Here is an 8941-nt window from a genome sequence, read left to right as displayed (position 1 = left end):
TCACCATCATTCAGTGCTCTTGAGGTTTGGTGTTTGATGCCTTGCGCTCCCCTCTGCCTTCTCTGTGAAATTTCCAAGGTGTTTCCATTCAGCTGGAGATGGCGCTCCCTGTGTGTTACCTGTTACAGCAGGTCTGGCATAGTTATCAGTGCGAAACAAAATGAAAGCACCTCCCATCCCTTGGGGAAAATATGGTCCATTAGTTTTTCATTTGCCAGGAGCATCAGATTTTAGTATTTTTTTTCCTTTCTCTTTATCTCCTGGGAATATCAATCTGCATAGATCTATTATTAATTCCGCAGCAACTCGCTCATTTTCTCAAAAATCTTTACTGTTGGTGATAAAAGTAGGTCTCTCTAGGAATCATTTAAAATCCCAGTTGGGCTCAAGTACGCCATGCGCAGTGCTGGGTACTTAGTGTGGGGTTTTGTTGTTATTTTTAGGTACCTTTGCCTCAGCTGAACTCACTTTTTTATAAGCTAAGTGTTGTAGAGTTGTCTGGCATTTAAATCTTAAAATTATTAGGAATAAAATCAAAGGTGGGAGGGTGAGAATAAACGCATCCCTGAACAACAGCGACCCGTGCTAAGAATGAGGGCATACTGAGGTATCTCTGCTACAGAGAGGAGAGCAAGAGGGGTTTTCCAGTCCTGAAAGGTTTTGTAAACTCCCCTTACAGCATTTGTTCCCTTCAGCCATGCTCAGGCATCGCTGGGTGCCAACAAGAGCCTTGTTGAGGACGGTGGTTCACGAAGCCCTGTCTCAATTCGAGCTCGCATTTACAATTAAAGCAATGGAGAATCGGGCTTTCAATTAAGACCCCCTTTGGTTAAGACCCCCTTCCCATTGCTAGGGCTGCACGCTGCCCTTCTGCGTCCCTGGGTACGTGTGCACATAGCGCCCTGTGCTGTGCCAAGCGGGAGCAGGAGGGTGATGGTGCTGTGTTTGCACACAGGGCCTGAAACTGCTTCGTCCTGGTGAGCTGCTGCTCAGGTTGCTTTGCGGATTCCCCGAGCAGGAAATGGAGCTCGGCACTCTTTCCTCACCTTGAGCATTCAGTCAGGGTCATGCTCTCCTGTGCCTGTGGTCTGACATACGGAATTGTTACTGCTTTTCTTTGCCACAGCGTTTTAAGTTGGAGTGGAGAAGCCTTCATCTAGAATGCTCCGTGGCATTTTCTTTTTAATTAAATCAATGCCTTGGACAGAAACAAAGCGCTGAGCGCTTATACAACACACCATGTTTTGATAAGCAGGAAGATTCTTAATACACCTTTTTCTTTTACCTGTCTTTACTTGAAAGAAGCAGAACTTATGTCAGCCCTTCATATGTCAGTCAGATTTGTTCATAATTTCACAGGAGGGCAGTTCCAGTAACCTTTACACATTGACCCAGTATTAAATTTTAGGAAGCAATGAGTCTGCATTTTATCCCTGTATTGGCTCTTCTGGGGGTAGAGGAGCGAGGGGAAGCAGTGGTTCAGTTCAGCTCAGGGGTTTTCCAGTTCCCCCAGTGATCACAGATGTGCTTCAATGTTAAGACATGATAAACAGGTCAAGTGGGTGATTCGTAGGGCGTAACAGAAGACATGAAGTTGAATTTCTCTGCATGTAGGAAAATTCAACTTTTTTTTTTTTTTTTTTAATCTTAATGCAAAAACAGACAACAACAAAACACAAACCAGTGTATGCATGAACCACCTGGAATGCTTCTATGGCCATCAAGGGAAATCACGCCCCTTTTTAGCAGTAACACACCTTGAGCAGCACTGCACAGGCAGTAGGGCAGTGTTTTAAGGTTATATTGAGACCCCCTTGTGCCTTGGACGTGGCAGTGACCAACTACCTTGACTGCTCGCCCTGAACCCTTTTCACGTTCAAGAGGGCAGCACATTCGCCTGGTAAATCCTAGCGCTGAGAGGAGTTCCTCCTGGTGGTGATGTTGTAGCTCGGTCACAGGCACGGCACATGCATGACTTGCCTGCAGTGTGCCGTGATTCACAAAACTGATGCTCTGGTATCACTGAGCCAACGCCAAGCTTTTGTGCTCCTTTGTGCTTTGAAATGTGGTGGGTGCAAAGGCAAAAGCTCACAGCCAGAGCTCCATCTACATTGTCTGGCGGTGACAGAAGAGGTTATTACATTTATTGCATGCCTTTGGCAGCTCAGGATTGGTTTTACCATGCCAGTCCCTTGTGTATTTTCAGTACCTCAAGGTACGAGGATCCTTCTCTCCTGTAGGAAGCAAATTAGTTACGCTGCTCTGGGGTCTGCTGGTGTACAACTGTGACTGCTTTCTTATGTGATTCAGCTGTTACTAAAATAAGACTTACTCCTCTGCAGATAAGCAGTTTAAACTCGTCTGTTAAGGATCGTGTGATTTTTTTTTCCCCTCTTCTGTTCTGAGCAGGGTATTATCCACACACACACATATGCTTAACTGAAAAAATATACATCAAACCAGGGCCAAATAGTTTGCAGCCTGAGAAATTAACTGTGGAGTGAGTTATATTTTGTGTGCGAGGAAAGCCAAAGGGCAGGGTGTGGAAAACTCTCCATCTGTCTCTCTGGGCACGAGGGAAAGCTTTCCTGCGCTGCAACAACCTCTAGTGCTGCCTCAGCCTGGTGAAGCTCCACCACCTGCTGGTCCTGCTGCCATCATACCTGCTTTCTAGGGCTTTTCCTGAGATCCCAGTCTGTGCAAGAGGCAGGGAGAAGACTTTTCCAGCTCAAATGGATTGTTTCTTTCTTTCTCTTTCTTGTTTTCTTTCTCTCTCTCTCTCTCTCTCTCTCTCTTTTTTTTTTTTTTTTTTCCCCTCTCATAAAGGAAATGAACATAATATAACTAATTTAACTAATTTATCGGATTTACAGAGAGGAATTCAGCCAGCCTGGAGGATTCAAAAGCTTGAAGTCCCATGCCTGATTATTTTAAACTTATGGCATGAAAATCAGGTTGCTTTAGGTTACTTTCTATTAAATGATGCGGGAAAAAGGCACTTGGACCAGCCCAGAGCCAAGGGAACTTGAGCAAGATGTAGCCTGGTATTTACTGCTTAGAGTTTCCCTGCTGCTGGTTACATTTCCCTCTCTCCCTCATGTTCATGCAGGGTGTGAGCAGTAGGAACACTTCTGAACTGGCAAAAAATATCAAGAATATGGCTTTTGGTGGTTGGTGGATGTCTCTTATTCCCTCTCCTTGAAGGTAAATGGGGAATGCAAATGATTTGATCAGAACAAGCAAGTCAGAAGACTGAGCTTGGCTTTCAGAAATATTTCTTCAGACTTGCTAGGTGGTTCACATACTCTCACTCTGCGTACCGTGCTGTTTTAGCATAGGGTTTGGTTTGGTTTTGGTAGCTTGGCCTCCAAAGAAGCTTCTAGTGGCGTGCCCATATACCCCTGGCTAGCATAAAGGGTGGTGAAATGGGTGCTGGAAACAAGCAAAGGGACACAAGCAAAAAACAACCAAAATATATGGAAAATGCTGTTCTCAAGCTGTGATGTTTTAGCAAGTTTTTCCTAGTTTTGACAGTTTTTGTGTTATTCAGGTCTCTGTACCGAGCCCGCTGCCCACCCTCTACTGACACCTTTCCAGAGGCTCGTGCCTGTGATCCTGCTTACTGCTTTCTTTGGGTTATTACCTGTGTTTTTAATTGATCGAGGAGACTTGTCTTCTTGTTTATATCCATAGAAACCAGAGCAATGGGTTTCAATTCACCAAATTTATACCTAGGTAGCACTTATCACAATCAGTCTGCTCTATACAGGCACATTTTCATCTTGAGAGCTCGTGTTTACCGAAGACAGTGGCTGAACTCCCTGTTTCAGGGTCTAATTCATAGCCAAGCTGCTGCGCTCAGAGTGCCAGAAGAGTTAAATTTCAGCGCAGCACATTCAGTGGCTCCGTTTCCAGCACAAACATTGCCAACCGTAGTGCCTCTGCAGGTGAAATTGTATTTGACTCTATTATGGCAGGCAGTTAAAAAGCACGCCTAAATGGCAAGTCACACACGTAGAAAAGATCTAATGTTTAACTCAATGTCTTCCCTGAATGTTTGCAATACCAAGCCTGTGTGTAGCTAGGCAGACTGGCTGTCCTTTTTAGTTGCTTGCATTGATTCCTCCATCAAGTATATATACAAACTCCGTATGGGGAGTGGTATTTTTTCCCCTGTGCTCTGTAAATGAAGTTCTGCGATCAGGAGACATAGCTCCTGTTTTCCACTAGAGGCCAATAAAGCGCCAGAGAAGACTGCTGCAAAGCTTTAAGCAGAAAGCCCCGTCATTTTTTTTCCCTTCCAGACCTGTTGCTCAACTGTTGTACTTCTGTCTTGATGAGAATTTCTTCTTTCAGAAATGGTTTGCCCTCTAATGAAGTGGAATTCAATTGCTAATACTTCTTCCCAGTATTTTGTTCCCCAAACCTTCAAGGAGTCAAAGAACTGTCTTCTTGATTTGCTCTTGCATATTCCTTCCACGTTTTCAATTCCTGGTTACCCGTAACAGCTGCCATAGAATAAAGGGGACAGCAAAAAGGCACTGGAAACAGGACGGTGATTCCAGTGCTTTGGTCTTTTATGAGTTTCAGGCAATGCTATGGCTTCAGCTTCTCCATGTCTCTGGGGATCACCCTGAACAGCGTTCGTCCAAGCCAACAGCATCCAAGAGGGGCAGAGGCCTGTCCACGCTGCCGTCAGTCTGTCTGGGTGCCTCCGCCTCCCAGCTCCTCAGGTTCTCTCTCAGTTCCACGATGAGGAGGGTGAGGACAGCAGAAGTCCTCAAATCCAAAGGTAGTTGTGCCAGCTCTTTGTCACAGACAGCAGAAGCAGTTTGGGACCATGCTTGTTAGCCTGGGAACTGCCCCGTGCTCTCTGGCCCAAATCAGCAAGGAATAACCCAGCCTAACATCTCGATTAGTCCCAGAGATGTTTACAGTGTGATGAAGGCACCGCTCAATACTGGGAGGTCATTTAGGGGTCTGTCGATGCTTGGCAGGGGTCTGATGCGAGCAGTGCAGATGTGCAACCCTCCCTGCTGCCACGCTGTGCTCTGGTTGCTTTTCCTAAACCTGGGGGATTTCCCCGAGGACTGGGGGAAACTTGCTTTTAGAGGTATTTGGGTTTCTCCTTTTGATTTTTGGAGGATGTGCCGCTGTGGTAGGAAGCAGAAGTGGGTCCTGGGTAAGAAGTGCAGGGCACATGCGGTGCCTTGGCTCCATACAACCCTTTCAGCCAGGGCACCCACAAACCACTGAGGATTTTTCTGCATCTGCAACTCCCAAAACCACCTTGCAAACCAGCAGGGCTCTGCTGCAGGATTTCTCCGGTTAGAAAGGTGCTGTCAGGCACAGGCACACGCTGCGTGAGACAGGCTGCAACCCATGAGGGCGAGCGTTCGCTCCAGCTTCATTCATCTGCCATCTGCAAAGGAGTTCCTAATCCTGGTGCTCAGCAGGATGGGTGCTTTGAAGTGTTCACCATTCAGCTGCTCTTCTACAACATGGAGTTTGCAGGATTGCAACGTTTGCCGGGTAGGGGCCTCTGGAAACCTACTCTGTGCCGCCAGTGACTGCAGCGAGTATTGAATACCTTGCTATAAACTGCAGAAAGCTGACTCATTATTATTATTTACTCCTCATTAACGCTGGTGTAACACAGCAGGGAGGCTACAACAGCTCCCTGGCCGTTCTCTGCTGCTGCCACTGGCTGCACGCGTGGTGCTGTGGTGCGACACTCGTGCGGGACGTGTGATCAGAGGGAGGCACCGGCTGCTGGGAACAGGAAGAGAAAGGAGGCAGGGGGAATCTGGCTTGGCTTTATTTATTTCCTCATGTGAGCAGCGCCACAAACACCCTTAAATACCATGAAATGAAAAAGAAGTAGGGAGTGTGAGTGACATCAGCTTTTTGTCTAAAAGAGTGGCCAGCTCTTTTTGCAAAATGAGTAATTTTGTACGTTACCAGCCACACGTGCTGTTTAATTCCTCTCGCTTCCCTGCTGCCTGAAAGATGAGGACCGTGTGGCACGAGGTGCTGTACAAATGGAAGCAAATAGTATCTGCTCTACAGCGATTGTGCTCTAATTGACAAGGGGAAAAAAAAAAAAGGAATACATGTATTTTTTTTTTGGTGTTTCTATGCTGCTTGAAACAGTGGGGCCAGGGCCTCCGGGCACTGTTATAACCTGAGTCAATATTAATAATTCTTCATTTTCTGGAAGAATGGTGTTGTGGAGTTACTTTCTTGCTATAATTCGAGCAGACTGAAACAGGCTTCTCTGTAATGTGAGACTCAAGTTCCTTGGCAGAGTTTCAAGGCAAGCACATCTCTCTCCGCTGAGGTTTGCCACATCAGAAAGGCTCAAATGAGAGCAGGGACTTGGGGTCTTTTCCTAGCGTTAACCCCACGGGGCTGTTTCGCTTGGCAAGTGGCGGTCCCTTTCTGCACAGCTGCTTGGCCCACCTGGTTTCTGAGGGCAGGTATTAATTCTGGAAGCTCCTTATGTGCAGCGAGTGAGTTCCTGGTCCTGGTGGCATGGGCTGGCTTGAGTGGAGCTGGCAGCCCCGTGGCCACGGCCTGGGTCATGCCAAGATCTGCATCAGGGCTGGTTTTGAGCTGCTCTGAGTGGGGGGAAACCATTTGATCAGCGCTCGTCGTGTTTCATACTAAGCCTTTTATGCCACTGCTAATACCACAAGTCGGTGGGACGCTCGTGAACGAGCAGGAATGTTTGATCTGCGCCTGTAATTTGGTTAACTGTTTCTCCTTATATTAATTTACATTTGGGTGATTCTGTAAGAAATTATAGCAGGATTTAATAACACTAATATTAAAAAATCAATATCAGGTCTGCATATTTCCATCTGATTAGCAGTTTTTCCTCTTGATTAAATTATGCATTTTTAATACAAGCCCTTCATTTATCTGTGATGACATGGCACTGCAGCCCTCTGTGTAAAGCGAGCACATTTCAGTGCCCCCTTTGCTGCTGCTGGTACGAGATGCAAATTTTCTTGTTTCTCAGTAATTTTTTTCTGTATCCATCACACTGCATGCCTTTGCTTGCCTAGAATAAAAGGTCATTGTAAATCTTGATTATTCTTGGAAATTGCTCACACAGTTATTTCCTTGACTTGATACGTTTCATCCTTGAGCGCATCAAAAACAGATTTAATCAAAAACGAAAATTTGGGAGAAACTGTTGGTAGTTCTTTCCATATACAGCAGTTTTTGAGAAATGCACAAAAAAAAACAAAAACAAATTTGAAATGTTTTTCATTTTGGTTTGGAAAGCTGAAGTGGAATAAAGTTATTCTTATTTTATGACTTTCCGTGTTATTTTTGTTTGTTTGTTTGTTTTCTTCAGGGGAGAGAGATGAGAATTCACTCTTCACCCAAATTTCTGTGAGTACGACATGCACACTGGGCACTGCTTTCCCATGGGCTGTCCTTGCCGTTGGTTTAGAGAATCCACTCATGCAGGATGTCTGATTAATTAGCCAATGCTAATTACTTTTTTTGTCGGAGTTGTGTTTAATCCCTAACTAACACTGATCTCTGCTTTTTGACTGAGATGGAGCAAATACAGTGGGAATGCAGTTTGGTTTTGAGGTAGGAAGCGGAGCCACAGTTAATTTTTGGAAGGTGACTCTAAAGCAGAAATCCTGCCGTTTAGAAGAAGAGTGTTGAGTGCTAAATGAATCCTCCCCCTAAATCATGCCATGTATTGAGCATGTTGCCCTTCACATATCCCCTTCAGTGCTGTGCACACAGAAGCATGTATTGCACGATTGTTTGCAGGGATTTTGCAAAAACGTACATGGGACATGGTGTCCCAAATCTGTGAAAGAACCCCCATGTAGAAATATTTCCAGAGAGAGCTCTGGTTTGGGATATTTGTCCCGAAAGAAGCTATGCTTGATGCTGAGCCCTCCTCATGATCAGAGTCAGAGGTGTGACAATATGTCAGCCAAGGATGGATATATCCGAGGTGAGGTGCTCTCAGTACGTGTTTGGGGTCTGTGGGGCACAACAGGGTGGATGCAGCTCCAAACTGCTGCTGGAAACAGGAATTTGCTTCTTGCTGCATTCACCTCTGTCCTCAGGCCTTGCACGGGAAATACAGTTGTTTTTTTTTCTCCAAAGTATCAGCTTTTTTCATCTCACAACCTTGTAGCTCTGAAGTATGGCACTCGCTGTACCTCTTTGGTTCTCAACCCTGGTAGAATGCTAGAGAAAAGATAGGAACCAACGACATCCAGAAGAGTTTAGTTAAGAGAGTTTGGCTCAAAATAATGCATCGTTCCTCTCAGCACATGCTGTGTGTACATAATAAAAGCTTTAAAAAAATCTACAATCTAAAAAAATAAATAAAATCTGTATATGACAAGATTAAAAAGAAAGTAAGAAAGTGATGTGTTGGAGGAAAAAAAAAAGGCAACAAACAGCTGTGAAACAAATCTTAAGAGCTTTAGAAGGAGAGCTTGATCTTCGGTGGTAGGCATGGGCCTTCCCAAAGGGACAGTGCTGGAGGACTTACACAGGACTTGTACAAAAGTCCCAGGTCACCAGTATCCTCAGTGACAGCAATCATGAGCTTTATCGGCAGTCGTGCCTTAATCGAGAGCTCAGAAACGATCGTGTTTCTCCACTGAGGAATTTGGGTGGTATAAATCTGCAGTCTAACGGGCTCGAGTCGCGGGGGCTGGCACACTCCCATTGTGAGCGCTTTTCCTAGGGGTAGATAAAAGCCTCCCATAAATAAAGCTTTGAAATCTTCCAGGAGAGGTTAGCAATACAAATATGGGTGCATGAAGCTCAGTGCAAGCAATAATTCCACAGATTTTTATTAGAAAGTAGATATATGGGAGCAGCTATGCATGATAAATCAACATATCTGCCTCCTTACTGGCTTTTATGATAGGCATTAGCAGTAGTGACT

The sequence above is a fragment of the Aythya fuligula genome, chromosome 4 (genome assembly GCF_009819795.1).
Source record: "Aythya fuligula isolate bAytFul2 chromosome 4, bAytFul2.pri, whole genome shotgun sequence".
NCBI classification, from domain to species: Eukaryota; Metazoa; Chordata; class Aves; order Anseriformes; family Anatidae; genus Aythya; species Aythya fuligula.
The sequence above is the reverse complement of the archived record's forward strand: the minus strand, read 5'-3'. Positions refer to the sequence as shown.